At 44.7% G+C, this 27685-nt stretch overlaps 1 protein-coding gene across 3 annotated transcripts in view; it reads right to left on the reverse strand.

Annotated features, from left to right (window-relative positions):
- Positions 1–27685, reverse strand: part of LOC124720054 — a 190167-nt gene that overhangs the window by 149186 nt on the left and 13296 nt on the right. For all 3 annotated transcript variants that reach the window (XM_047245319.1, XM_047245318.1, XM_047245317.1), the window contains exon 2: positions 3158–3307. The gene's annotated coding sequence lies outside the window, so the exon portion shown is untranslated. The remainder of the gene's footprint in view (positions 1–3157; positions 3308–27685) is intronic.

The following is a 27685-nucleotide window of genomic DNA, read 5'->3' on the forward strand; positions in this document are numbered from 1 at the left end:
ACAAGCCCTCCACCTCCCCAAACTTGTCTTCCAAATGTATGTTCCACAAAAAAGTGAGGCTTCATGGATATGATAGATTCCCCATCAACTCTTGTACATACAAGGAAGAAGGGCGAATAAGTTTCACTGCCATCCTTAGCCTAGCATTCCTCCCATGGTGTGGCAAGGGAGGGGAATGACTTGGGGTCATGTTTCTTAGCATTGAAGGTAGACTCTGCCTGCTTAGAGACTGCTGGTGGCACACCACCAGCAAGAGATAACGTACTAAGTTTCACGGTGTGTCATCTGCCATAATGTCACCCACTCCAACCAGGGGCTCTCCCGACGGGTGTCACCCAGACACAGGAAAGGCCACCTGGCTGGATGGCCATTGCTGGGAGTCCCAATGCCTCAGGTTCAAATGGCTCTGACCACTATGTGACTTAACATCTGAGGTCATCAGTCCCCTAGACTTAGAACTACTTAAACTTAACTAACCTAAGAACATCACACACATCCATGCCCACAGCAGGATTCGAACCTGCGACCAATGCCTCAGGGAGCTGGGCATCTACTTCTTGGCATACATGGGGAGTTAATGGTGCAGACATCAGCATAGCGATCCCTGTGTTGTCAGGGGGCTACAACCAACAGGGTACATAGTGGCCCCACCACAACAGACTGGTTACCATGCTGGATACAAGGTGCAAAGAAGTCCACAGTCATCGCCGGCACAGAAGGTGCCACTGCATAGTGCATGGTGGAAAATGCATCCAGGAAGGTGTCCTTGCCCAAGAAATGGAGAATGGCTGGGACTGCAAGGCAATAACACGAAAGTGGGCTGAAGATCTCAAAGCATGATGGACACGATGCACCATGTAAGGTGCCCTTCCCCAATTGGTTCGCTCTTTGGGAAAATTTTGAAAAATGGAGGTCAAACCCTACAGGGGCCCATCACATAAAGGCTGAAACATGTGAGACTCCTTATAGTCACCTCTTACGACAGGCAGGAATAGCTCGGGCCTATTCTAACCCCTGGACCCGCAGGTGGATATCAAGATTGGAAAAAGTGCTGGACAAATGTACAGGGTGATTCTAAAGTCACTATACATTTCAGTGACATAGTAACAGAATATTTGTTTCTTGCAGGTACTACGACAGAATGCTAACCAAAGAAGAACAAATCGCTGTTGTTTCTACTCGTCTTTGTGGAATGACGTATGAGCAGGTGCGGACAGACTTTGTCTGTCGATTCTGGAAAACAGGCCCTACCAGACTTGCCATCAAGACCCTTGTTAATAAATTCCAGCATACTGGTAGTGTTGTAGATAAAGAGCGTCCAAGGAAACCGACCATAACACACCAGACACCGTGCAAAGTGTGCAGGATGTGATCACACGTAGCACTTCTGCGTCTACCAGGAGATTTAGTAGGGTGCTTGGTATTCCTCAAACCACTGTATGGAGACTTCTTCATTACAAGCTGCACAAACATGTGTACCATATCCAGGTCGCACATAAGCTTGAAGCGGAGGACTACGCAGCCAGACAAGCTATGTGTCATGACCTGCTACAAGCTGTAGAAAATGTTAATTTGATGTAAAATGTCTTGATCAGTGATGAAGCTACATTTCATACTTGTGGACATGTGAAGAGACACAACTGCAGGATCTGGGCAGACGAACAACCAAGTGTGCTGCAGGAGTGGCAATGGGACACAGCAAAAGTGAGTGGGTGGTTAGGGATAACGAGGTCAACAGTGCAGGGACCCCTCTTCTTCGCAGAACAAATATTTACTGGAACCACATACCTAGATATGTTGTAACAGATTTTGGAGCCCCAGTTGATATCTGATGGGATTATGGATACTGTTTTTTTTTTTCTTTTTTTTTCCAACAGGATGGTGCACCACCCCATTTTGCCCTTGTTGTTCAGGATTATCTGAATCCAGCATTTCCCAGCAGATGGATTGGTCGTGCCTCTCCACAGATGTAGGCACCCCACTCCCCTGACTTGACACCCTTAGACTTTTTTGCATGGGGGTTTATCAAGTCTAAGGTATACCAGGTGAAGATCCGCAGCACTGAACACTTAAAGCAGATTCGAGCTGAAGTTTCTGAGATTACACCAGATATGCTTGGGCAGGTTTTTCGGTTTACAGTGGAGCACTGCAGAGGGGGGAGGGGGAGGGGGGGCATGGACATGCAAGGTTGTCACATTGAAATGTACTGAAATTATGTCCTATTATAAGTTGCACTGCCATTACATGTTGGTTAATAAAATTTGTTTAAGTACAAAATGTATAGTGACTTTAGAATCACCCTGTATAGTATCTGAGGGAGTTTACCGAGAAGGGGACAAAGTTTATTGATTAATTAATATAGACACTCTAAGAAAAACAAAAATTTCCATGCCTTTTTGGTCACACATCATATATAATGTGCATACTGACAAATTATTCACTAGAAAACCTATCCACATTGCAGAGTATCACTGTTAACATGCAACTTCCACTGCTAGAAAAATAAAGTCAAGACAGAACCAAGCAATACTGATTGCAAGCTTGAGAGCAAATAGAGGAGTGAGCATCACTATTGCCAACAGAAGGTACCTCAAGTGAATGGAACAAGTTTATTTCCAAAGAAGTTATAGAGCATATAGTGTCTACATTTGCAGTCATGCAGATGTGTTCAGTGCAATACAGGTATCAACATATGTGTGGTTAAGGAATCAAACAAAATGGCATTACTCTGTAATAAGCAAAGAGAGTTATGGGTTTGTAGATTTGAGGAATGGGACCAAACAGCAAGGTCATTGGTCCCATCGGATAGGGAAGGATAGGGAACAAAATCAGCCACGCCCTTTCAAGGGAACCATCCCAGCATTTGCCTGAAGCAATTTAGGCAACCCACGGCAAACCTAAATCAGTATGACTGGATGAGGGTTAGAACCATCATCCTCCTGAATGTGGGTCCAGTGAGCTACGCATTGCACTACCTTGCTCAGTAAGAGTGTTACAGGTCCCTTATAGTGAAACATTCAGAAAATATTCCTTAAGAGCACCTAGTGGAGTTCAAGTGCACAGTGTAGTTTCGACTATTATCAGATGCACATGACAGCCACGTATTCTTTATGCAACACACACAATAAAAAAGTTGACAAATGGACTACCCACTCACCAGAACCCACAGCAGGATCAGACACAGCAGAACAGCTTGCGTGACGTGTACACAGGGGCCAGCCACCCTGTCGATGACACACCAGATGTGGTGGTGACCATAAGGTGGTAAGCCATCTGCTTCTACAATCAGTTCGTCAGCTGGTTGAGGCTGTGGAGATGGAAAGAGCCACTGCAATCACAAGTCCACTGACAGCTCTCCACTATAGTTTAAGTTATGGAAAAAACATAAACACAACTACATCCAGTTCATTAAGTACCCAATTACCCCATTTTCCATAAAATAAATGATTTACTTTATAACACAGTTGCGGCCAAACATTCATAAAAACTGAAAAAGAAGTGGAGAGGGGAAGACAAAGACTCAATGATGAAACCCTCATTTGCACAGAATTTTTGACAGTGGACCCTTTCTCTGTGAATTATTGCATGTTCTCAAACTCAACAACACTTTCTTGTTTAAAAACTGAAACACACAGTACTGATGTTCCACAAAAATACTTTATTTTTATTTCACTATCAACCAACTCTCAGCTTTCTAGGCCATCATCACACTACTTAAGGCGACAATGTATGTTGTATGCAGCCAATGTTAAATTATCGAGTTTTTGACCCCATTATTTTGGATAAATTTTTAAGACACCAACTTACAATTTTCCACAATTATTAAATGCACCTTTCTAGATACACTGAACTAGAATTATTACTGAAATTGTATTGTGGGGCATGCTATCTTTTCTTTTTTAACACTCAATTTTTTGACAGAATTTTGTAAATAAATGAATATAAAAACAAAACAACTCAGGATATTTTAATTATTCTACTTCCATATGTGTTGAATCTCACACTTGGCATGCTGTGAAAATTTCACATCTCTATGATCAGTACTGTTTTAGAAAACGGGTCATTTACTGCAAAAAAAGTAGTTAAGAGATATTGAAGTTTAAAAATTTTTCTATTCCAAATTCTTATACAGGCTTCAATTTCTGCGTCTCTTATGCAGCAGAATTGCTGTGGCCCATAGTCTGTGTCTTCTTCAGTGTCACAACAGCCCACTGCTTGCCACCTCCTCTTCTTTCTTGGTTCTTTTGTCATTTGCTGAGCAACTAACTCTGCTTCACATACATGAAGCTCATCCAGTTCCCACAGCCCTTTAGCTGTGTTCTGTCCAAATCTTACCCCTAACTTCTCCAGAACCTTAAGTTTATCATAGTTCCCACCATTAAAAGTTATTACAGAATCAGACACTGATAACTTTAGAGTCATAAGGCTAACAGATACATTTTTAGGCGCACAGCACCACACAACATTACTGAAGGACTCATTCACATTCTGGATCTTCCCATGTAACCACTTCTTTAGTAGCTCAGGATTTTCCAAATCCCTGTTAATAGGTTTGATTGTCTCCATCACTCCCAAAGGAAGAGAATATTTATGTGTAAATTTATGCAGGGTGCCAGAAAATTCGGCTTGCTTATATTAAAAAAAAAAATGGTTTAAATGGCTCTAAGCACTATGGGACTTAACATCTTAGGTCATCAGTCCCCTAGAACTTAGAACTACTTAAACCTAACTAACCTAAGGACATCACACACATCCATGCCCGAGGCAGGATTCAAACCTGCGACCGTAGCAGTCCCGCGGTTCCGGACTTCAGCGCCTAGAACCGCACGACCACCACGGCCGGCTCTTGCTTATACTTACACAAAGTGTTTGGTGGAGGTGGACTCAAAGCATGACATGGCTTTTCATCGGTTGATATTCAATGAAAGAAAGTGCTCCACACAGCTCTTTTCATCTTCTCTAAATTGTGACAGTTACCTCTAATGGCCCACTCAAGTTTTTGTACAGGAACATCATATGGCTTACTGTTTTGTACTGCAATGAAAGCCTTGCTGTCTCCATGACCTAAGTAATTCACATATCTGACACCTCTCTCCTCCTGTGAACGTTGGAAAATGTTAACTGCTCCTTTTGCCTCCATTCCTCCAATTGTTCCATCATAATTTTTTATATGCTGCTGCTGTTGTTCTGGTCACTGTACAACCTTGACAGTACTTACTGAGAACTTCAAAATCCCAAACTTTTCCAGTTTCAATACTTATTGCAGATGTAAAACAATTTTTAGAATTAAACCCACACTTTTTGCAGGATACAGCCACAGCAATGCTGATGTCTGTGTCACCCTCATTTTGTTCAACAGCTCCTGATGAAGCAACAACCACTGAATATTCAGCCACAGTATTTACAGAGTCCCCCAACTGCTGTTACATATTTCGTAAGCCTAGAAGATGGTTTTGGCAAATTCAACACAGTGCAGAGAACATCACCAGCCCTTGCACCTTTACTAATGCATCTAAGGCCATAGAACAGTCTCCCATTAGTTTCATACAGTTCATTACCTGAACACTTTGATGAACTATGAAATGCTTCTTCATTTTTGCACTTCTGACATTTAATTATTAATTTAGATACAACACCTATTCTAGCTCAAATATCCTCGTAAAGTTTAACTTCACCACCGCTAAGACAGCAACAGACAGTTTCAGAAAGGATTTGCAGATCAATAATGACGTTGTCCATAATATCATTACTTTTACCACTGTCACCTGTTTCTAAAGCTACTTTCCTTTTAGATGCACTAGGGGGGTGGCCACTTAAGCAACATTGTTGTTTCCTTCACTGCTAGCATGTGTGTTTTCAAGTACTTCAGAATAAAATGCAGGTCTCACCTATTTGTTACCCGAAAATTTGCATTTCTTGAAGTTACTTTTATGCATAGTCACTTAATTTATGTATAAAAAGCAATAGAAGTTATCTTACTACAAAAATAGCCAATAATCACACTACTTTCAACGAAAACTAGTATCAGAAACAAAGAACTGATTTGTTTATTCGTAATGCCAACTTCTGAAACGTAACAGTAGGCACAAAACAAAGCAATTCACAGCCTTCTAGACTGTATAGTTCCCTAGATATCACTGCTCAACTGTGGCAGTATATGCGTAGCCGTGAAATTTGACAGTCACACGTCAACATTCAAAATATTATTTGAAGGTCTCACAATTGTCTGATTTTAATGTACTATATACCAAAGTGTTCAGGAAAGTCCAAATAACGCAGACCACCAGCAGTACACCCAATTCAACAAGATGTCAAGTCCGAAGTACATTATGGAGTACAAAACATAAAATGTCAAACCTGAACAAATTGCATGTACAACGTCCCCTTAAGACTGTAGAGTTGTAATTATTAGACTAACTGAACAAGAAAGGAGTTGGAGGCTCAAAATGAAATATTCCACCTTTGCTGAACATGCTCTGATTGAAAGTCACTCTTTGATATTAAATGTGATATTCTCCACAGAGCAAATAAAAGTAGAAAACTACCTTTACTTGAATTTCTGTGTATCAAACACCATTCACCCTAAAAAGCAAACATTTACATTATTCACCCTTTATAAAGCAACAGCAGCCACTTAATATTTTTCTTGCAGGAAAGAAACATACTCATTGTACAATTATAACTCTTCCCTACCCAGATTCAATACAATCCTTCCTCTGCTCTACTCATTTCACGTCCCTGCACAGCAAGTTGACAGACGTACCAAGCACCGACACCACAGTGGCCTCGGACAAGCTTGTGCCACTCACATTGGGCATCCCCTACTAACCACTGAATCTGAGAGCACTGGAGGCCAAAGATACTGCCACCAAAGGTACTGATTATGTGTATGGAAGCAGACAAATTACATGGAGCAACAACGACTTTCCATCTTCAGAAATTTCAACTGAGGTCACTGTTGTACAACTAATTATCGATTAACCCACAGTCCACTCATTTAAATCTGTCACATTCTGAGAAATCTTGTTTTGAGAGTTTTTCACATATTTAAGGTCTTTCTTCTACAGCATTATGGATAGAACCAATTATTTGTTAGTTTGCTTCTATTTTCTGTACACTATATACTTGTTATTTATCAAACATATATTGTTCCCTCCACTGCCCATTTTTAAATATTTGGGAATTGGGAACCATTTCTTAAAATTCTATTCAGTGCTATGAAGGGGGGGGAGAGAGAGAGAGGGGGAGGGAGGGGAGGAAAGGAGGGAGGGGAGGAAAGGGGGGAAGTGAGGAGAGGGGGGAGGGTGAGGGCGGGGGGCAGTGGGAGGGGAGGGGGAAGGGGCGGGGATGGGGAGAGGGGGGAGGGGATGGGGAGACAGAGGGAGGGGAAGGGAGGGAGGGGGAGGGAGGGGAAGGGAGGGGAAGGGAGGAGGGAGGGAGGGGAAGGGAGGGGAAGGGAGGAGGGAGGGAGGGGAAGGGAGGAGGGAGGGAGGGGAAGGGAGAGGGAAGGAGGGGCAGAGGGAGAGAGATTGATTAGGTTAAGATCTGTAGTCGGGGCCAGTACAAACAAACTTTAAATCTGCAGAGGGTATTGAGCTTATACTGTAAGCATCGTTTGAAAAATCCCTTGTTAAACTTCCACCCTAAAATGCCGCCGTTAAAGCAAGGGAGTGAAATAGGACATGAAGGTCTTTTCGAAAATTTGTCGCTTTTAAGACAACTTTGAAGGTAGGATTAAGAAATTTGGCATTTGGTTTGTCAATCAGAAATAAAATTCGTGTTTGTGTATTTTTGGAAATTCAACCACTAACAGGGTTAAATAGTGGGTGAAAATTTTATGAAAATAAATTATTGAAGGACTACTAAAGCATTTTACACAAATTCGTATTTAACTTCTCACTTACAAATAAAAAAAAGTGTGATTCGGTGTATTTAGACATTCAACCCCCTATGGAGTGAGATAGAGGCTGAAAATTTTTATAAAATTATTTCATTGTGAAATCATTTTCAAAGCTAAATCTACAAAAGTTTACATTTGGCTTCTCTGTTAGAAATAAAAAGTGTTTCGCTGTTTTCGGAGACTCAACCTCTAAGGGGGTGAAATATGGGACAAAAATTTAAGAAAATATATCATTACATTAAAAAATCTTTGAAACCAAGTCTGTGAAAACTGATATTTCACTTCTCGGTTAAATATAAAGAAATATAGGTCAAAGTTCCTATGGAAATACACTGCAAGAATGCAAAGGGCATGATTAACAAAAACCACAATCGTGTTTTTGGGCAGAATTGCAGTCGGAAAAGACCATGCTTTTATGGCCTTAATTAGCGTGAAAAGCTTAGAAGATGTTGGAATTTGTTAACAACATAAAAATTCGATTAAAGGAAAACAAAAAATATGTGCAGACCACATAGTCTATGCAAGCAAAGCAAAGGGGTAATAATCTTATTACTTAGATAATTAAAATACAAACTTGTAGTTTTAATGTTTCTTTTTAATTTTTTTTCTATTCATAACACCAGTGTCTAAACAGGACCCCCAAATAAGGACTGGGACTTCGTGTTAATAGAAGAAATCAGTGCTGACATACAAGCTTTATGACCTGATTATGATACAACTGATTAAGGCATTTACGTTTATGAGACCATGACTGAAATAACTTGTGTTTGAGATATTACAGGTGTTGTTGAAATACGAAGACATGTGAAACATACCATCATGATAGAGAAAGAAGTGCAATAGTGCGGATTACTGAAAACTGCAGCACCCCTCATCGGCTTTGATCCGTGACATCATCAAGATGGAGGATACTTAAAGCTTATACAATATGGTGACCAAACATCATAGATAAGACTGCATATGACATCATTATACTATTTTTTTAGGGCGCAAAAACAACTAGTCATACATGCCCATGTCAAAACTGAAAAATATGAAGACAAGTAGAGGAGTTAAAAACGATTACACATCAATCTCAATAAAAGGACGATAAGACAGCTAAAAACAGGGACACGGAGAAAGGTCTATAAAATACTCCATAGAGAACTGGAGGTCCAGAGCTAAAAATTAAATGTCCTTCGCGATATTTCTACAAAGGATAAGAAATAAAACGCGGTCGACAGCCCATGTGTCATTCACTAAAATGGCCCATAACTCATCACGGCAAACATAAATGAGAACGAAAGTAGTTAGAAAAAGAGCATTCCATCAGGAAATGACTGACAGTCAAAGGTTGAGCGTAATGAGCACAAAGTAGTGAGAGAACATCACTTAGCAAATAGCGATGGCTAAAAAGACAGTGCCCGATATGTAACCTAGTTAAAATGATCTCCTCACGAGAGAGGGCTGAGAGGAGGTTGTCCAAGCCACTGGGAGAGGCTTAATAACCTGGAGCTTGTTCCCATGAAGGGAGGACCAGTGGTGATGCCAAAGTGACACCACCTGCTTACAGACAGCAAAACAGAGATCATCGGAAGGAATGTATGAAGTAGCAGGCTGAGGTATAAGGACTGCAGCCTAGGCAGCAGCACCAGCTGTCAGACTGACGTGACCTGGCACCCATTTAAAAATCACAGTGGCTGCATCAAGAGTGAGCAAGTAACAACTTTCCTGGATGTGTTGCACTAGGGGATGGACGATGTACAGTGCACAGAGGCTTTGAAGGGCGCTGAGAGGGCAGATGACGCAATTGACACCCGATGTACTGCGTAGCCTCATACAGGGCAACGAGTTCTGCTGTAAATTCTGAGCAGTGTTCTGAAAAACGTCGATGCTTTTGACAAAGGAACACCCAACACGACAGTCAGTTAAAGAGCCATCAGTGTACACAAAAGTATTATCGCAAAGTTCCGTGTGAAGATCATAAAACTGAAGGCAATAGAGTGAGGCTGAAGCAGTGTTCTTAGGAAGTGAATGAAGGCCGAGATGGTAATGGGTTCACACCCACCAGGAAAGTTGCAGGGAGTGTGAAGTTGAGCTGCTGGAGCAACATCTGAAAGCGAACTCCAGGAAGTAACAGAAGAGGTATGCACGCCCCATACTGGTGATCAAGGGAGTCATCGAAGGAGGCGGCATAGGATGGATGACCATGCATGGCAGACAAATGGCATGCATATCCGCTGAGGAGAAAGTCACAGTGGTAGGCCAGCAGTAGTTCGACAGCTTCTGTATACAAACTCTCAGCGGGGCTAGTGTAAAATGCACCAGTGGCCAAATGGATGCTACGATGGTGGATAGTATTGAGGCAGGGTAAAAGGGATGGACGTGCAGATGCATAAACGAAACACCCATAGTCTAGTTTCAAACAGACAAGAGACCAAAACAAATGGAGGAGGGTGGTTCAGTCTGCACCCCAGGAACATTGAGGGGCCACACAACGCTGCCAGGTAAGACACGTGGGAGGACCAAGAAAGTTTCCTATTGAGCATGAGCTTCAAGGTATTTCGTAAATTCAATGAATAGAAGAGCAACAGACGCAAGATGTAAAGGCAGTGGAAAAAACCAATTGTCCTACCAGAACTTCATACAAACACTTTTATCCGTGTAAAAACGAAAGTCACTGGCGATGCTCCACGAGTAAAGACAACTGATGCTGCTCAATGAGACAAGTCCATGGAGAACTGCAACAGTTGGCGAAATCGTCAGCAAAAAGAGAGACATAGTTGCCCAGCGGGAGACAGGCCTTTATAGGGTTAATAGTGATACCAATGAGAATGACACTCAGGATGGAACCCTGGGGCAACCCGTTTTGCTGTATAAAGGGGTCTAACAAGGCAGAAACCACACTTACCTTGAAAACTCAATTTTTAAACATGCCTGAAGGAAACGGGGCAGGCAGCCATGGAAGCTCCACGTGTAGAGAGTATGGAGGATACCAGTCCTCCAGCATGTGTTGTACGTTTCTTCAAACCAAAAAATATAGCCACAGTTCCGGACTTCCGCAGTAAACCATTCATGACATGGATGGGCAAAGGGACAACATGGTTAAAAGCCACCATACAAGCCGGGCCTGAATTATACATTCTATCACCTATGTTCTGTCACCTAGAAAGGTGCTGCAACATCTAAATGTAAATAGCATCTGGCCCTGGGGCAGAGGATTGGGATGAAGTGAGAGCATAATGAAGCTCCCTCATAGTAAAGTTGGAACTGTAGCACTGACGATTCTGAAAAGAGAAAGGTACGCCAGAGCCTCCACCGCTCATTTCTGATGGAGAAAGGTCCAGTGATAGTGGGAGACACTCGAAATCTCTGCAAAATGGCGGCCCAATGTGTTGCGGATAGCAATGGGGTCCACACTGACACGCTGACATCTATCAGGCCAGAAATTGGGGAATGGATCTTCATCCCAGACAACTGTCAGAGGTTGGCCCTCATGACAGGAGAGCGAGTGGAACTGTTAAAAGAACTAGTGAATGAAAACTAGCGAGCTTTTTTTGCTTTCCTGAAGAACGTGACTACATTGTGAACACATCTGCCTATAATGAATGCAGTTTGCATCGCAGGATGACAGTTAAAAATGCAGAGAATACGTCTAAGTGCTAGAATTGCATCGTGGCATGCCTCAGTCTACCAAGGTACCGGGACATGGCATGGTAAAGAGGAAGTGCGAGGAATGGAATGTTCTGCAGCGGTAAGGATAACATTTGTAAGATATTCCACCTGGTCGTCACAACTGGGGAAATCTTGTTCATCGAAGGTCGCCAGGGAGGAGTAAAGCCTCCATCAGGTTTTAGTAAGCTGCCATTTGGCTGTGCATGCAGGTGGGGTAGGCGTCAGCAAATGGATGGCACGCACAAAATGGTCGCTTCAGTATATGTCGGAGAGAAAGGACCACTCAAGACGATGGGCAAGCTGGGCAGTGCAAAAGGCTAGGTCCGAATGAGAATAGGCGTGCAAGGAGTCTGAATATGATGTGGGTCTCCTGTGTTAAGACAGAAGAGCTTAACTTTATTAAGGTGGTCAACCAAGAGGGCACCTCTTGGGTAGGTTCTGGGGGAACCCCAAAGGGGGTGGTGCACGTTTAAGTCACTCAGCAACAAAAAAGGGCCGAGGTAGCCGCCCAATAAGATGGACAAGGTCTGCCCTGGTGACATCAAATGATGGAGGCATGTAAACGGTACACATGGTTGGTTGGTTGGATGGATTAAAAGAGGGGGAAAGCGACCAAACTGCGACGTCATCAGTCCCATGTTCCAAATAAAACAATGCCACAAGTGTGAGAATAAAACAAACGAGACTGAGAAATCAAAACGGAATGAAAGGAAAAAAATCACAAAGACGATGAAGGGCAACAGACTTGTAAATGGACAGAAAGGGACGCAAAAACCACAGAAACGCAAGAAACAGGATGAAGAGATTAAAACAATAAAGCAGATTACCACGGCTGGCTGACCGTGAGAGTAAAAAAGGAGAAGCCAGCCACTCTGCAACACATTAAAACTTCCACCCTAGAAACACTAGGATGGAGGACACACAGACAAAGGACATGCACTAAAACTTAGATCAAATGACAAAACCCACTCTCACGAATAAAACGTAAAACTAAAATCTGCCGATGAGGCATTGTCAGATAAAATAGCGGCAACGAGTCTGGTAACCCAAAATTTCGTCGCTGGGCAGTCAAAGTGTGAGAGAGCACCAGAATATGGGCCACTGTCAACCTGGCGCCACACCGACACTCAGCTGGGACTTCACGGCACAGGAGGTAACAGTGGGTTGCCCAAGCTTGGCCAATGCGGAGTCGGCAGAGGACAACTGATTCCCTGCGAGAGGCCTGCATGGAAGGCTTTCACACAATCGTAGTCTCCTTAATGACACTGACTTTGTTGTGTGTAATGTTATGCCATTCTGTCTCCCAAAGCCAAAAAACCCTACAGCCTAAGACAGAATGAAGGTCAAGTTCAGAGCTGCCCATCTGCAGAAGCAGTTTCCGTGTAGCCTGTTTGGTCAGCCTGTGGGCAAGTTCGCTGCCTGGAATGCTGACGTGTCCTGGGGTCCAGACAAACACCACTGAACCACTGGACCCACCCAGGGCATAGATCGACTCCAGGATGGCCGCTACGAAAGAATGGCAAGGGTAGCGCTGGTCAATAGCTTGTAGGCTGCTCAAACCGTCAGTACACCGAAGAAACGATTACCCAGGACATGAACGGATATACTGAAGTGCACGAGAGATGACCACCAGCTCTGCAGTTAATACACTGCAACCATTGGACAAGGAATGCTGTTCAAAATGACCTCTGTTGACGCAGGCGAAGTCAACATGACCATCAGCCATCAGTGTAAACCATTTCAGAGCCCTGGAACACGTCAAGAATCGAGAGGAAGTGACAGGGGAGAGTGGCAGGAGTACCTGAGTACTTCAGGTCATGCAAAAGGTCCAGACAAATCTGCAGCCTAAAAGGGAAGGACTCGAGTTCAGACAGAAGAGACTGCACACAAACTGGAATTGTTAGCCCTGACCTGGGCCACAGATGTGGAGGGTGAACTGCCACGGGTGGAAAAAGGAGACTGTAATTCAGATACTCAGGAGAACTACGAATGTGTGCAACGTAACTGGCGAGCAATTGCACACATCGGATCTGCAATGGAGGGACTCCAGCCTCCACCAGGTCACTGGTCACCAGACTCGTCCTAAAAGCTCCCGTCACTAGGCGAATGCCACAAAGGTGCACAGGGTTGAGCACATGCAATGCTGAGGGCGGCACCAAACCATAATCCACACTCTCATAGTCAAGGTGGGATTGAACAAGGGCTTTGTAGATCTGCAGCAGAGTGGAGCGATCTACACCCCAGTTGGTGTGACTCAGGCAGGGGAGGGCATTGAGGTGCTGCGAAGGTGAGGTAGCCAAGTCAATTGGGCGTCGAACACCAGTCCTAAGAATCGATGTGACTCCCCTACAGTGAGTGGATTGTCAGGAAGCTAAAGTTTTGGTTCCAGATCAATGGTACGACGCCGACAGAAGTGCATGACACACGACTTAGTGGCTGAAAGCTGGAAACCGTGGGCGAGAGTTGTAATGGTTCTTTATTTACGTGACCATTACGGCACTCCAACCCCAGTTCTCGATACCAGTAATATCGTACTACTTTTCTGCGAAGTAACAGACATATTTTTGTGACAATATTCACATTTGGTTTTATTAATTGATAGGTACTCCGACGTATCGATATATTACAGTGATATGGTTCTTGTGTGTATTCATTTCTGAGAGACTGTCATAATTTTTGACTTACTTGTAACCATTTGGCGCGAATGCGCACAGAGCAGTCTTTGTTTCACTTTGCAGAAGTTAAGTTGTTATTTCGGTTTGTAAAAGAACAGTGAAGTCTTGTGTTTGGTTAAAGTGGAAATTAAATATATGAAGATTGATACAAAGCTGTTTTCTTGATGATGTGACAATTAAGAAAAAGTATATGTGAATTTACAAGAAGTTTAATAAAAATGTGGATCGTAAACACCACGTCAAAAATTATTTCTACCATACCATTATTCTGATCTGGGATTGTTTGATCATTAAGAATTTCCTGATAAACGCATTTGTTAGGCTTTCAAATATTGCTAAAATACAGATCTGGATCTTCTAGCAGCCAAAGTGGAATCACCCTAGAATCAACAAGATGAGCCATAACAACTTCGACGAAATCTACGTGGGAATCCATTCAAGATAAGTGCCAAAATTAATGACTTTTTTTACAGTGACTTCATTATTTCCATTCTGACGACACCATCCAACAGTCAATAACTTTGTTGTTGCCTGATAAAGAGAACAACTGCTGTGTGAGCAACATTATTAATCTGATTTCTAACCTAATTTGCAAGTCGTGGTATTGTTAGGTCCATACTGCGCCTTGTGGATGGCTCCTTGTAGGCACCGCTCAGCAACACCAGTGCTGCTGGAACAGTATGAAATGCTGAAGTCGTCTGCATACAGAGATGGTGAGACGGATGGCCCTACAGCTGCTGCCAGACCGTTAATGGCCACTAAAAATAGTGATACACTCAACACAGAGACCTGTGGGACCTGATTTTCCTGGATATGGTGTGAACTCTGGGAGGCACCAACTTGGACAGGGAAAGTAAGGAGAAAGTGCAAATGCCGGATAAAAATCGGGAACGAGCCTCGGAGACCCCACCCGTATGATGTGCCAAGGATATGATGTCACCGGGTGGTGTCATGCGTTTTTTGTAGATCAAAAAAGACGGCAACAAGGTGTTAGCATGTGGAAAAGGCTGTTCAGATGCAGACTCGAGGGACACAAGATTATCAGTGGTAGAGCACCCATGGCCATGACATGGAGTCGCTAGGCCACGTGACTCCAGGACCCGACCCAACCCAACCGCTGGCACACCATACATTCCAGCAGCTTACAAACAACGTTGGTGAGGCTGATGGGCCGATAGCTGTCCACATCAAGCGTGTTTTTGCCGGGATTGAGCACCGAAACGATGGTGCTCTCCCGCCATTGCAAAGGAAAGACACCATCACACAAGATCTGGTTGAAGATGATGAGGCGATGGCGCTTGTAGTCAGACGAGAGGTGTTTAATCATCTGACTGTGGATTCGATCTGGTCCAGGAGTTGTGTCGGGGCAATGTGCAAGTGCGCTGACGAGCTCCATCTCCATAAATGGGGCGTTATAGGGTTCACTGAGGCATGTAGTGAACGAGAGGAGACTTTCCATTCGACCCGCCGTTTGTGGGTGCGAAAGGAGGGGGTGGGGGGGGGGGGGGGAGAGGTGGGTAGTTACCCGACACAGAGACTGGAGCATAGTGCTCTGCAAAGTGCTCGGCAATTGTGTTTGCATCTGTACATAGCATGCCATTGATAGTAACGCCAGGGACACCTGTTGGGGTCTGGTACCCAAAAAGATGTCTAACCTTCATCCAGACTTGGGAAGGTGACGTATGGCAGCCAATGGTCGACACATACCTCTCCCAACACCCCTGTTTCTGCCATTTTATAAGCTGGCATACACCGGCATGGAGCTGCTTAAAGGCTATCAGATGCTCTAGGGAAGGGAGTTGCTTATATCGCTGTAGAGCTCGCTGACGCTCTGTAAACGCCTCAGCAACTTGTGGCCACCACCAAGGGACTGTCTTTCGCTGGTGGCACCCTAAAGAGCTAGGGATGGCGTTTCCTACCACAGAAACGATTGTGGTAGTCACCTGCTCAACCATCACATTGTTGTTACCATGTGGGGTAGAGTCACCAGTGACATCAGAGGTTAAAGTTTTCTAGTCCAGCTTGTTTGAAGCCCATCTGGGTAGGTGTCTATGGGCCTGAGGCCGGGGCAGTGACAGGAAGATGGGGAAGTGGTCACTACAACACAGGTCATCATGTGCTTTCCAGTGGATAGATGGGAGAAGTCCTGGGCTGCAAATTGATAAATCAATGGCCAAGTAACTATCACGAGTGACAATGAAATGAGTGATGGCCCCAGTATTTAACAGGCAGAGGTCGAACTGACACAGTAAAGTTTCGACATCTCTGCCTCAGCAAGAATGGTGCCACTCCACAAGGGGGTTATGGGTGTTGAAATCTCCCAAAAGTACGAAAGGTTTAGAGAGTTGATCAATCTGAGCAGCTAATACATTCAGGGGCACTGCACCATCTGGAGGAAGACATACATTGCAGACAGGTATTTACTATATCGTTCGAGTTGTGACAGCCACAGCTTCAACAGGGATTTGAGCGGGCACAGTTTCACTACAGACTGAGTTTAGGACATACACGCAAATTCCGCCTGACACCCGATTATAGTCACTATGGTTCCTTTATATACCTTATAGCTGCGGAGGTCAGGGATGCACATTGCCGGGGATCAGGTTTCCTGGAGGGCAATGCAGAAAGCAGGTGTAATGCTTAACAATTGCTGTAGATCAGCCAGCTGGTGGAAAAAAAAACCGCCGCAATTCCACTGGAGGATGACATCATGAGACTGGGAAGGCATGGAACATTCAATGAGGCAGTTTGCGCCTCAAAGTCCCCTGCTACCACCGACTTTTTGCCTGAGCAGTCTGTATCCATTGCGTCTGATGGTCTGGCCAGTACCAGCTCCTCAGAAGATGCCAGAATCTCCACCAAATCCTCAGACGCAGAGCTTGTAGGTAGTGGTGGTGTGGGTGCCACCTCAAGTTCGTTATTCTTAGTGGTCGTCTTTTTCGATTTCTTGCGCTGTTCCTTGGGTTTCCCTGGCTGGAAGGACTTCACTGAACCAGTCTCCAGGACTGTGGATGAGCATGAAGTCCTACGACCAGCTGCTTTTGGGCTCTTCAGCCACTGGCAGGTGTCATCTCTAGCAGTAACCTGGGAAGGGAGTGACCCAAGGGACCCTTCCTAGCAAGAGGAGCTGAAGAAGCGTTACACCTCTCTGGCTCAGAAGTGGGGACTAAAATCCCTGATAGTTGGGGCATGTTGCTCCCAAAGTAGGTGGCATGGGAGCAACAAGGAGGGAAGTGGCCCCCACCATCAAGGGAGTCGGTGTAGTCTCCCAGTTCTGAGAGGCGACAGAAATTCGGGGAACTGATGTGGCAACAACTGTTCTCGTAGCAGTGGCATATGAGGACGACATAGCCACAGAATGTAGGCACTTAAATTTTCTCCTAGTCTCAGTGTAGGTCAGTCAGTCCAGGGTCTTATATTCCATGATTTTTCTCTCTTTCTGTAAAATCCTGCAGTCTGGCGAGCAAGGTGAATGATGCTCTCTGCATTTGACACAGATGGGAGGTGGGGCACATGGAGTATTGGCATGCAATAGACATCAACAATCTCCACAGCTGGGGCTGTAAGTACAGCGATGAGACATATGGTTGAACTTCCAGCATTTAAAGCACTACATCAGGGGATGGATATCACAGCGGTAGACCATATCCTTGACCTTCTCGGGCAATGTGTCACTCTCTAATGGCAAGATGATGGCAGCAGTTATCCCTCGGACACTGATGGATCGCCGGACAAAATGAATTCCTCACCACTCGAAATTAGAGTGCAGCTCGTCATCCGACTGCAAAAGAAGGTCCCTGTGGAATGTAATACCCTGGATCATATTTAAACTTTTATGAGGCGTGATGGTAACAGAAACAGCCCCTAACTTGCTTCAAGAGATTGGTTCAAATAGCTCTGAGCACTATGGGACTTAACTTCTTTGGTCATCAGTCCCCTAGAACTTAGAACTACTTAAACCTAACTAACCTAAGGACATCACACACATCCATGCCTGAGGCGGGATTCAAACCTGCGACCGTAGCGGTCCCGCAGTTCCAAACTGCAGCGCCTAGAACCGCTCGGCCACTTCGGCCGGCTGCTACAAGCGATTAATGCCTGTGATCGGGAAGTAGGGATGGGCTATGATCGCGCTCGAGAAACGGCGACACGAAGGCAATTTCTCGAGAATGTCTCAGGTACGCTCGAGAAGTTGACAGTGCTGCGCGCTCTCTGAGAAATTGCGCAAACCTTCAGTACACGAAGCACTGAGCCGCAGCGGTCGTACTCGTCGTACGTACGTGCACATAAAACTTTGAAACTCTATGATAGATATCAATTGTACTACCGTTATTAATGTGTACTGAAGCATTAGTATATGTCTCATAAGACAAAAATCATAGAATTGTTGTTTAAAACAAAGCACAGAATTCGCATGAAACAGAACCTTTAGTCTTACAAAATAAATTACCTTGTACATTCTGCATGTGTGGATGCATGCTTAAACGTAAAAGAGAAGTGCTATAGCCTTTTATATACAGAAACTGCATACATGAGTTTACTTACTGAAGAAAGAAAGGAAACAAAAGTTGTTCAGCAGAAGGCATTTTTACCTCCCATTGCTGCACTGCCGTCGATTTTTGTTTAGAAATATGATTTTATTAACCAATTGGCCTTTTAGTGTCTTCTTTGTTTATAAGTAGTCCTGTTTTCGAAAATATTCTTTCACTGGGAACAGAAGTTGCGGGTATTGCAAGATAATTTTTTCCCACGACAGCTAGACCTGGGTAACTGTTTTCATTTTTTTCCAGTAGTGTAAAGGATTATCCGTACCTTGCAGGTACGGTTCTTCCAAATATCGTTGTACCTCCAGGTCTATGCTATCACAACCGCTTTTCATTACATTTTTATTGGAAACCTCTTCATCGAAAGAAGCCCATAAGGAGCTACTGGCGTTTTGTACGAAGTGGCACTCGTGGCTAGTGTCGTTAGTAGCCGAATGAGTAGATCGTACAGTCTGTACCACGTTTGTGCACTCCGCAATTAGGCTTGCAACGGCATGTTTTGAATGAATGGGATTCGTAAATGGTAACGTTTTGGACCTTGGCTCTGAGTACTATGGGACATAACATCTGAGGTCATGAGTCCCCTAGAACTTAGAACTACGTAAACCTAAGGACATCACACACATCCATGCCCGAGGCAGGATTCGAATCTGCGACCGTAGCGGTCGCGCGGTTCCAGACTGAAGCGCCTAGAACCGCTCGGCCACACTGGCCGGCGCTTTCAATCTTGGATCGAGAACTGTAGCAACGGCATGTACTTTGTTTGTTTCTATTAATCCTAGCCGGGCTATTAGTGAGTTGTACACATGTTGTTGTAGCTATTGCGCTGTCGTGGTAGCCCGCTTCCCATTGCATATGGTTAGGATTCGCTGTCTGATTACTGGAATAGCTTTCGAAAGAGAGATATAGTTTTCAGTTGAGATTTCACTTGTTACCACTTCAAATGGCTCCAGTACACATAAACATTCACTCAAAATTAGCCACTCGTCAGCTGTGAGGTTCTCTACACCTGAATACAAAGATGATAAACAGGCTGCAATGCATTCCTTTTGCTCCAATAGACGTTGTAGCAAATAAAACGTACTGTTCCATAGGGTTTCGGTTTCCTGAATCAATTTATGAATACGTTTTTTCATTAGATCCTGGATCTCATTGAGTTTTTCATTAGCATTGCAACTTGCTTTAAAATAGCTAACAATTTTTCTGGCCTTTTCCCGCATTATGCAGAGCTCACTGTTGCTGTTCAAAGAACTTATTACAACTAAAGTGATGGTGTGTGCTAAACAAGGCACATGCTGCATATCTTCTATGTTGCCACTGTGAATAAGTTTTACGGCTGCCGTCATGTTACTGGCGTTGTCAGTTGTGATGCTTACAACTTTGTTCTCAATGTTTCATTTTGAAATCACGTTATCTAACGCCTCACTAATATTTAGCGCTGTATGCTTTTCCGGGAAACGGAATGTCTCGAGAGCTAAAGCTCTCAGGCACCAATTAGTGTTAATGAAACGACCAGTTACAGCAATATATGCCTCACTATTGAGTGACGTCCAAATATCGGTCGTTAAAGAAACACAAGTAGAGTGTTCCACGGCCAAGTTTACAGCCTCTTTCTGTTTATGGTAATCGTCCTCAATCATGAGGCGCAAATTTTTTCGATTTGGTATCGAGTATTGTGGGTCCAACAGTGAAACAAAACGTCGGAAACCAGTGTCCTCAGCGATTGAAAGCGGTTGAAAATCGTCTGTTATCATGGCCAATAGTGCTTCATCTAGCTGTTGTTGCCGTTTACTTCCCTCTATGAAGAGAAAAGTAAGATTTAGATCAGTGCTCCTGCAAGGGGATACGTTATGCTCAACAACTAGTCCAATAAAATTACATATCGTATCGTGCAAAAGCTAGGATAGCAAAGGTTTTATTTTGGGGTATGTTGTATGTTATCGGAATACGATTAAAAAAATCAATGTTTTTTAAGCGTGGCGGACCGCTTCGGACACTATCCGAACTTTTGCACGGAATTCACCTTTTGTACCGTACGTACCTGGATATTTTGCCTGCCTCGCACTATTGGAAGAATGAGCCTCTGTATACATGGACGTCGCTGTTTTATTCCTCGATAAATTGTGCAGTTTAAGATGTCTAATCATGCCCAGTGTGTTTTTTGATACATTACGGAGATTTTTACGACAAATGTTGCAAGTAACGTTATCTCCATCCTCCGTAAGGTATTGCCAGCACCATGATGTTCGTTTTCGAGTGTCCATATTGATTTGAAGAACAACTTTACTCGAAAGAAACCTGAGACATACTAGTTACGAGCACAGCGAGCAGCGCGCGTGTTTGTCTGGCGGCGGCATTCAATTTATAAAACAACAGCGGTGCAGCGTATGTCGCCACAGCCAACTGGCGCGCAGCGGCACACGCCGACGAGCCGTTTCTCGTGAGCTTCTCGAAAACTGCTCGAGAACTAGAGGCTCGAGGAATTCTCGATGCACTCGAGTAGCCGCACCTCGCCATCCCATCACTGCTGGGAAGAGGATGCTGTTTTTATGGAAACTGACCCTGAGTGCATTCTGGACAAGCCCTCCACCTCCCCAAACTTGTCCTCAAACGTTCCACAAAAAAACTGAGGCTTCACGGACATGATAGATTCCCCATCAACTCTTGCACATACGAGGTACTGGGGCGAATAAGCTTCACTGCCATCCTCAGCCTGGAGTTCCTCCCGTGGCGTGGATAGCGAGCGAGCGAATTCAAAGTTCTATGGGCCTCAACACTAACAGGATAGTTGTGGAGAAGCAAAGCGGCAAGCTGCTGTTGTGCTTCAGAATCAGAAGTAGTCTCCAAAAGCAAAGTGCCATTGTGTAAATGAGAGTATGATTTCACAGGGCTGGCAATTGCATCACCACCTTGCTGATTTTGAAATGCATTTACCATTACAAAGGACAGACTGTCTTGAGTACGTGAAAACACGAGGAACTGTGGTGCAGCAGGAAGGGTCTTTGAACTGGGGGCCCCCTTCATAAGGGGCCAGATCTGCCTTAGGTGATTGTTCACATCTCAGGTCACACCTCCCAAACACCTAAAAGAGGGACCAATTGGCAATTTGGGAAGTCCCTGGGCCTGACCTGTACCAGGGCATACACGCAAACCCTACCTGTCAACCCGGGGCTCGCAATTACACATTACCCAGTCACCTGTTACGTGTCAGATGCGTAGGCTTGGGGTCACATTTCTTGGCATTAAAGTTAGACTTTGCTCACTTAGAGATTTCTGGCAGTGGACCACCAGCAGGAGATGTACTACTCTTCATAGCGTGTCATCTGCCTTGATGCCACCAACTCCGACCAGGGGCTCTCCCCACGGGCACCACCCAGCCATAGCAAAGGCCGCCTGGCAGAATGGCCGGGAGTCCCGACGCCCCAGGGTGACAGGTATCTACTCCTTGGCATACGTGGGGAGTTAATGGTGCATGGATCAGCATAGTGATCCCTGTGTTGTCAGGGGGCTACAACCAACAGGGTACCTGGTGGCCCCACCAAAACAGACTGGCTACCATGCTGGATGTGAGGTGCAAAGAAGTCCATGGCCACTGTCGGCACAGAAAGTGTCACTGCATAGTGCATGGTGAAAAACGCACCCAGGAAGGTGTTCTCGCCTACGAGATGGAGAATGTGCAGGACTACAATGTGATTATGTGAAAGTGGGCTAAAGATCTCAATGCACAATGGACATGATGTACCACGTAAGTTCCCTTCCCCAGTTGGTTCACTCTTTGGGAAAATTTTGAAAAATGGAGGTCAAACCCTACAGGGGAGCATCACATAAAGGCCGAAACTCCTTTTAGCCACCTCTTACGACAGGCAATAATACCTCGGCCCTATTCTTACCCCTGGACCCACAGGGGAAGGGGAGGGGCTGGGTACAAAGGGAAAGGATCAAGTGAGGAAGGAAAAGGCAAACTATGACAGCTGGAAGATGGGTAGTCAGGGAGATAGGTTGACTATGATCGCCACCCCATATCAGCAGCGTGACTCCCCCGAGACAGAATGCCGACCTCTGAGGAAGGTCAAAACGGACCAGGAAGAAATGTGAAAGCTCAAAACGGTCATGAGGGTGCAATTTTGTTCCCTGAAGGCAGAGAACAAGTGGACATTGCAATTCTAAGAGCAGCTGTAAATCCTCTCTGTTGGATCAAAGGCTGTAAACGTTCGATTGAAGGAGAGTCATGATGAGGAAAAAACATAGGTGTGCCACCTCGGCAGCTGCTAATGCCAGCCTGTGAAGACCTGCTGCTATAGGGCACAAAGGCAGGAAGATCCTGCTTCATGAGGTCCTCAGAAGCGTTGGCTTTCTTCTGTTGTCAGCCTGGGGAGTCCAACGCAGAAAAATGGTTGGTGGTGCACACTGGCGACACACATTCCAGCTGGGTGATGGTATCATGTGGCAACACCATTGAAGAATATCTTTGAGTTGGTGAAGGAAAAGATGGTTTGCCTTCGTTAGACTGCTTCAAACCTTTCTGGTAGTTGAAGAAGACTCAAGTGTTGGTTGGCTGGAGGGACTGAGGAAGTCTTCACAGGAGTATTCCTTCTGTCCTTTCTGGCCTTTCTGGCCTGACAGTTGCGTAACAGGTGACTTCGCCCCGTGACGTGAGTTGGATGACTTGTTGCACAGCTGGACGAGGAGATGACAATGCTACCATGACACTGGGCGATTTCACAACCTCAGAGCTGAATTTGATGTCACATGTCTGCATGATCGCCACTGCATTTGATACAGCAGAGAGAAGGAGGCATACAATCGCCTTTATGTGTATCCCTACCAAAGGTTACACATTCTGTTGGGTGTTGACAAGAAGCTCTAGTGGGGTTGAAATGATGACATTGGTAGCAGCGCATCGGGTTCAGAATTTGGACTGTGATAATTTCATAGCCTGCTTTGAACTTGGACGGAAACACCATTCTACCAAAGGTGAGAGGAAGAGTGTGTGTGGGCGCTAAGGAGGAATCTACCTTTTCATCACCTGATGGACAGCAATGACACCCTGATCACAGATGTATGATTGAATTTCAGCCTCGGTCAGATTGTCGAGCTGCCTAGTCTAAATAACACCATAATAAAAATTCAAAGTTCTATGGGCCTCAACACTAACAGGATAGTTGTGGAGAAGCAAAGCGGCAAGCTGTTGTTGTGCTTCAGAATCAGAAGTAGTCTCCAAAAGCAAAGTGCCATTGTGTAAATGAGAGTATGATTTCACAGGGCTGGCAATTGCATCACCACCTTGCTGATTTTGAAATGTATTTACCATTACAAAGGACAGACTGTCTTCAGTACATGAAAACATGAGGAACTGTGGTGCAGCAGGAAGGGTCTTTGAATTGGGGGCCCCCTTCATAAGGGGCCAGAACTGCCTTAGGTGATTGTTCACATCTCAGGTCACACCTCCCAAACACCTAAAAGAGGGACCAATTGGCAATTTGAGAAGTCCCTGGGCCTGACCTGTACCAGGGCATACACGCAAACCCTACCTGTCAACCCGGGGCTGGCAATTACACATTACCCAGTCACCTGTTATGTGTCAGATGCGTAGGTTGAGCTCGAGGACCACACAGGGAAGAAGATGAAGAAAGAGGAGCCTCAAATGGCAAAGTGGAGGAAGGATAGGAGAAAGTGAACGAAGAAAGGAAAAAGGAACAAGAAAAATTGGTGAGACTGTTCTTATGTCAGCTACAGACAGTGCGGAACATTCCCAAAAACACTCCAGACATGTTCCCCAAGGAAGGGGAGAAAAATAGCAAGAGGACAGACATGCAGTAGTGAAAGGAAAAGATGCTGCAAGGGCTGGGGCCTCCACTGTAGCCAAGAATGAACCTGCCAAAGAGTGGCGAGGCCCCTGGGGCACATCATTATATTGACACTAACATCTAAGTCATGTGACCCAGGACAGCAAGTCACGTTTCTGTCATTGCACACTGTGTGAAGTGCAGCTGACAGCTATTGTTTCACTGATTTGCAGCTGGAGTCAGCATTGATTTTAACAATAAAACAACTTTTTGTACTGCTATTACACAAGCAGTAGTACAGGTAACCATTTCTACAAAAAGTTCCCACTACTAATGCGACATTACTTTTACTTGTGCCCCAGTGAAACATACTGACAATTCTTTTACAAGCAACAGAATTACAGTTCTTTTGTTGCACTGTGAGTCATTACGTTCATCAATTCCACAGGAGTATAAGACGAAGTATCGATTCAATAGACAGCATAACTTTTCTGACAATATCTTATCAATAGGTGTGAAAGGATTTATTATGCTTTTGTAAGAAGGGAAATTGTTTATATCCTTAAAGTTCTATTTTTACACAAGATAAGCATTTATATTCTATGACTTTTGCCGCAGACAGTGATGCTGATAAGTGAAGCAAACAAAAGTTTGTTAGCAGAATGTTAGTGGTGCTCGCAGCAACAAGAACTGGTTTTAGAGGTATAATTAATAGTCAGTACTCTTCTTCAGCCGTGTCTGACACTATTACAAGCAGCTATGCACCAGGTTGGTTCATTTGGAGTGAAACGAACTAAACTGCAAGGTCATCAGTCCTTTCATCCATTAAGCAGCAAACCAAGAGTGGTATTCAAGGGAAGGAAGCAAAAGACAAATCCTAGAAAGCTTAAGTGTAACGAATACAATGAAAATAAACACAATAAAAGCCCAGAAAAAAAGACAGCACAGAGAAGTCGTTAAAAGATCAGTAAAGGTAAGGCATTAAAAGCCATGCTTGGCCACCCTGCAAAGGCAGACAAGGGACCTCTGGAAGGGGAGGGGGGACAGGGAGCTGAAACAATTAGGCCAAAAGGCCTTACCTTACAGGGATGAATTGAAACCACCTTCACACACAAAATGCAACACTCGGTCAGCCGAGATGCCATCTGCTACCAAGAGGGAGCATGTCAGAAAGATTAGAATGCCATCTCAAACTAGATAAAATTAGGGCAGTCTTTGCGTAAGTGGGCCACCATCATGCGGACTTCGTATCGGCACTGAGAGGGATCCTCGCATTGGAGAAGGTGCCCATGGGTCAGCCAAGTGTGGCAAAGTGGAGTCTACAGAGGATGGTGGATTGCCTGCGGAAAGCAGGAAAGCATACAGGGAAAACTGCCACATGGTCGTGGTCTCCTAAATTATCCTCAGTCTGTTTGGGGAGATCAGGGCAGACCATTCTGAGTTCCAGACTTCCGGGAATCTACGGTGCATAAAAAACAAAAGGTCAGGTTCTGGGAGCCCCATCTCCAGAACCGGTATCCTGGTGGCCAACTTGGCCAACCAGTCAGCGCATTCATTTCCTGAAATCCCAACAGGGCCAGGATTCCAAACAAAAACGACTGGTTGTCCATCTTGGTGGCGGTCTGAGACAAGATCCTGGATATATATGACCAGTGTGTGAGAGCCCGGGCAATAGCCCGAAGGCAGCCACGGGAGTTGTTACAGATTATGATACTCTTCCCAGTACAAGTATGAACATGGCTAAGGACTCATTTAATGGCCATCAATTCAGCAGTGAAGATGGTGCAGCCATTTGGCAGAGAGTGGTGTTCACTACATTGTGCATGTGTGTATGCAAGGTCTGTTCATCCATTGATTGTTGAGCCCTCAGTGATTATCACTTCTGAAACCAAATACCTCTCAAGGATAGCCAAGAACAAGCATTGAAAGAACGTCGGTTCAACGAAATCATTTGGATCAAATAAGACATTGAGGCAAATCTGAGGTCAGGGCACAAGCCATGTAGGCAGAAGCAATGTCTTCCTGACTAGAGGAGACAGTGGAAGAAGTTAAAGTTCTGAACAGAGATGTGGGAGGCATGCAGCAAAAGTAAACCCAGTTCTGGGTCACATTTGTGGGAGTTTCAGGGAAGCTACAAACGCATATAGCATAATTCAGCAGCAGTTGTTGGCACCTGAGAAGTAATGGAGGGACTCCAGCCTCAACTATCTGGCTGTTCACCAGACTAGTTCAGAAGGCTCCTGTCACAAGTTGGATCCCACAAAGATGAATGGGATCCAGTACCCACAAAGCTGAGGGTGATGCCCAACTATACACGAGGCTTCCATATCAACACGGGACAGAATCAGGGCTTTTTAGAACCGCAAAACAGTAGAGTGATCTGCACCCAAGCTAGTGTTGCTGAAGCAGCAAAGTGTATTGAGGTGTCGCCAGCACTTTTACTAAGTTGGTGAAGGTGGGGAAGTCAGGTCAGCTGGGAATCTAAGACTAGTGCCAGAAAGTGGTGTCTTTCAACTACAAATAGTAATTTATCATCTAGGTACAGCTCTGGATTTGGGTGGGCAGTACGACAGCAACAGAAGTGCATGACGTACGTCTTGCAGCTGAAAACCAAAAGGCATGGGTGAGAGCCCATGACTGTGCCTGTAGGTGACATCCAGCAGCAACCATGCTAGAAGAGCAATAATAAAAGCAAAAATAGTCGCCATGTAAGGAGGGGGATACCGAGGACACTACAGCTGTCATTAGATCATTGATGGCAACTAGAAAGAGGGGGATGCTCAGTATGGAGCCATGCAGAATACTCACTTGAACCTAGAATGTACAATGCGACAAAAAGTTCTTTACAAAAATTGAGTGTGGACCCTGGAGACCATACTTCTGTAATGTAGTAAGGATGCTGTGATGCCACATCATGTTATAACCCTTGTGTAGGTCAAGAAAGACAGCAATGGAGGTGCTGATGATGAGCGCCAAGCCTCAAGGGGCCAACACAGTTGCATGCTCACAATGTCTTGCAGCAACTTACAGCTAATTTCAAGAGGGCGATAAATGTCTATTTCAAGAGAGTTCTTACCCAGTTTCAGTACAGTAACTATCGCACTTTCTCACCACTGATATTGGAAT

The sequence above is a fragment of the Schistocerca piceifrons genome, chromosome 11 (assembly GCF_021461385.2).
Source record: "Schistocerca piceifrons isolate TAMUIC-IGC-003096 chromosome 11, iqSchPice1.1, whole genome shotgun sequence".
NCBI classification, from domain to species: Eukaryota; Metazoa; Arthropoda; class Insecta; order Orthoptera; family Acrididae; genus Schistocerca; species Schistocerca piceifrons.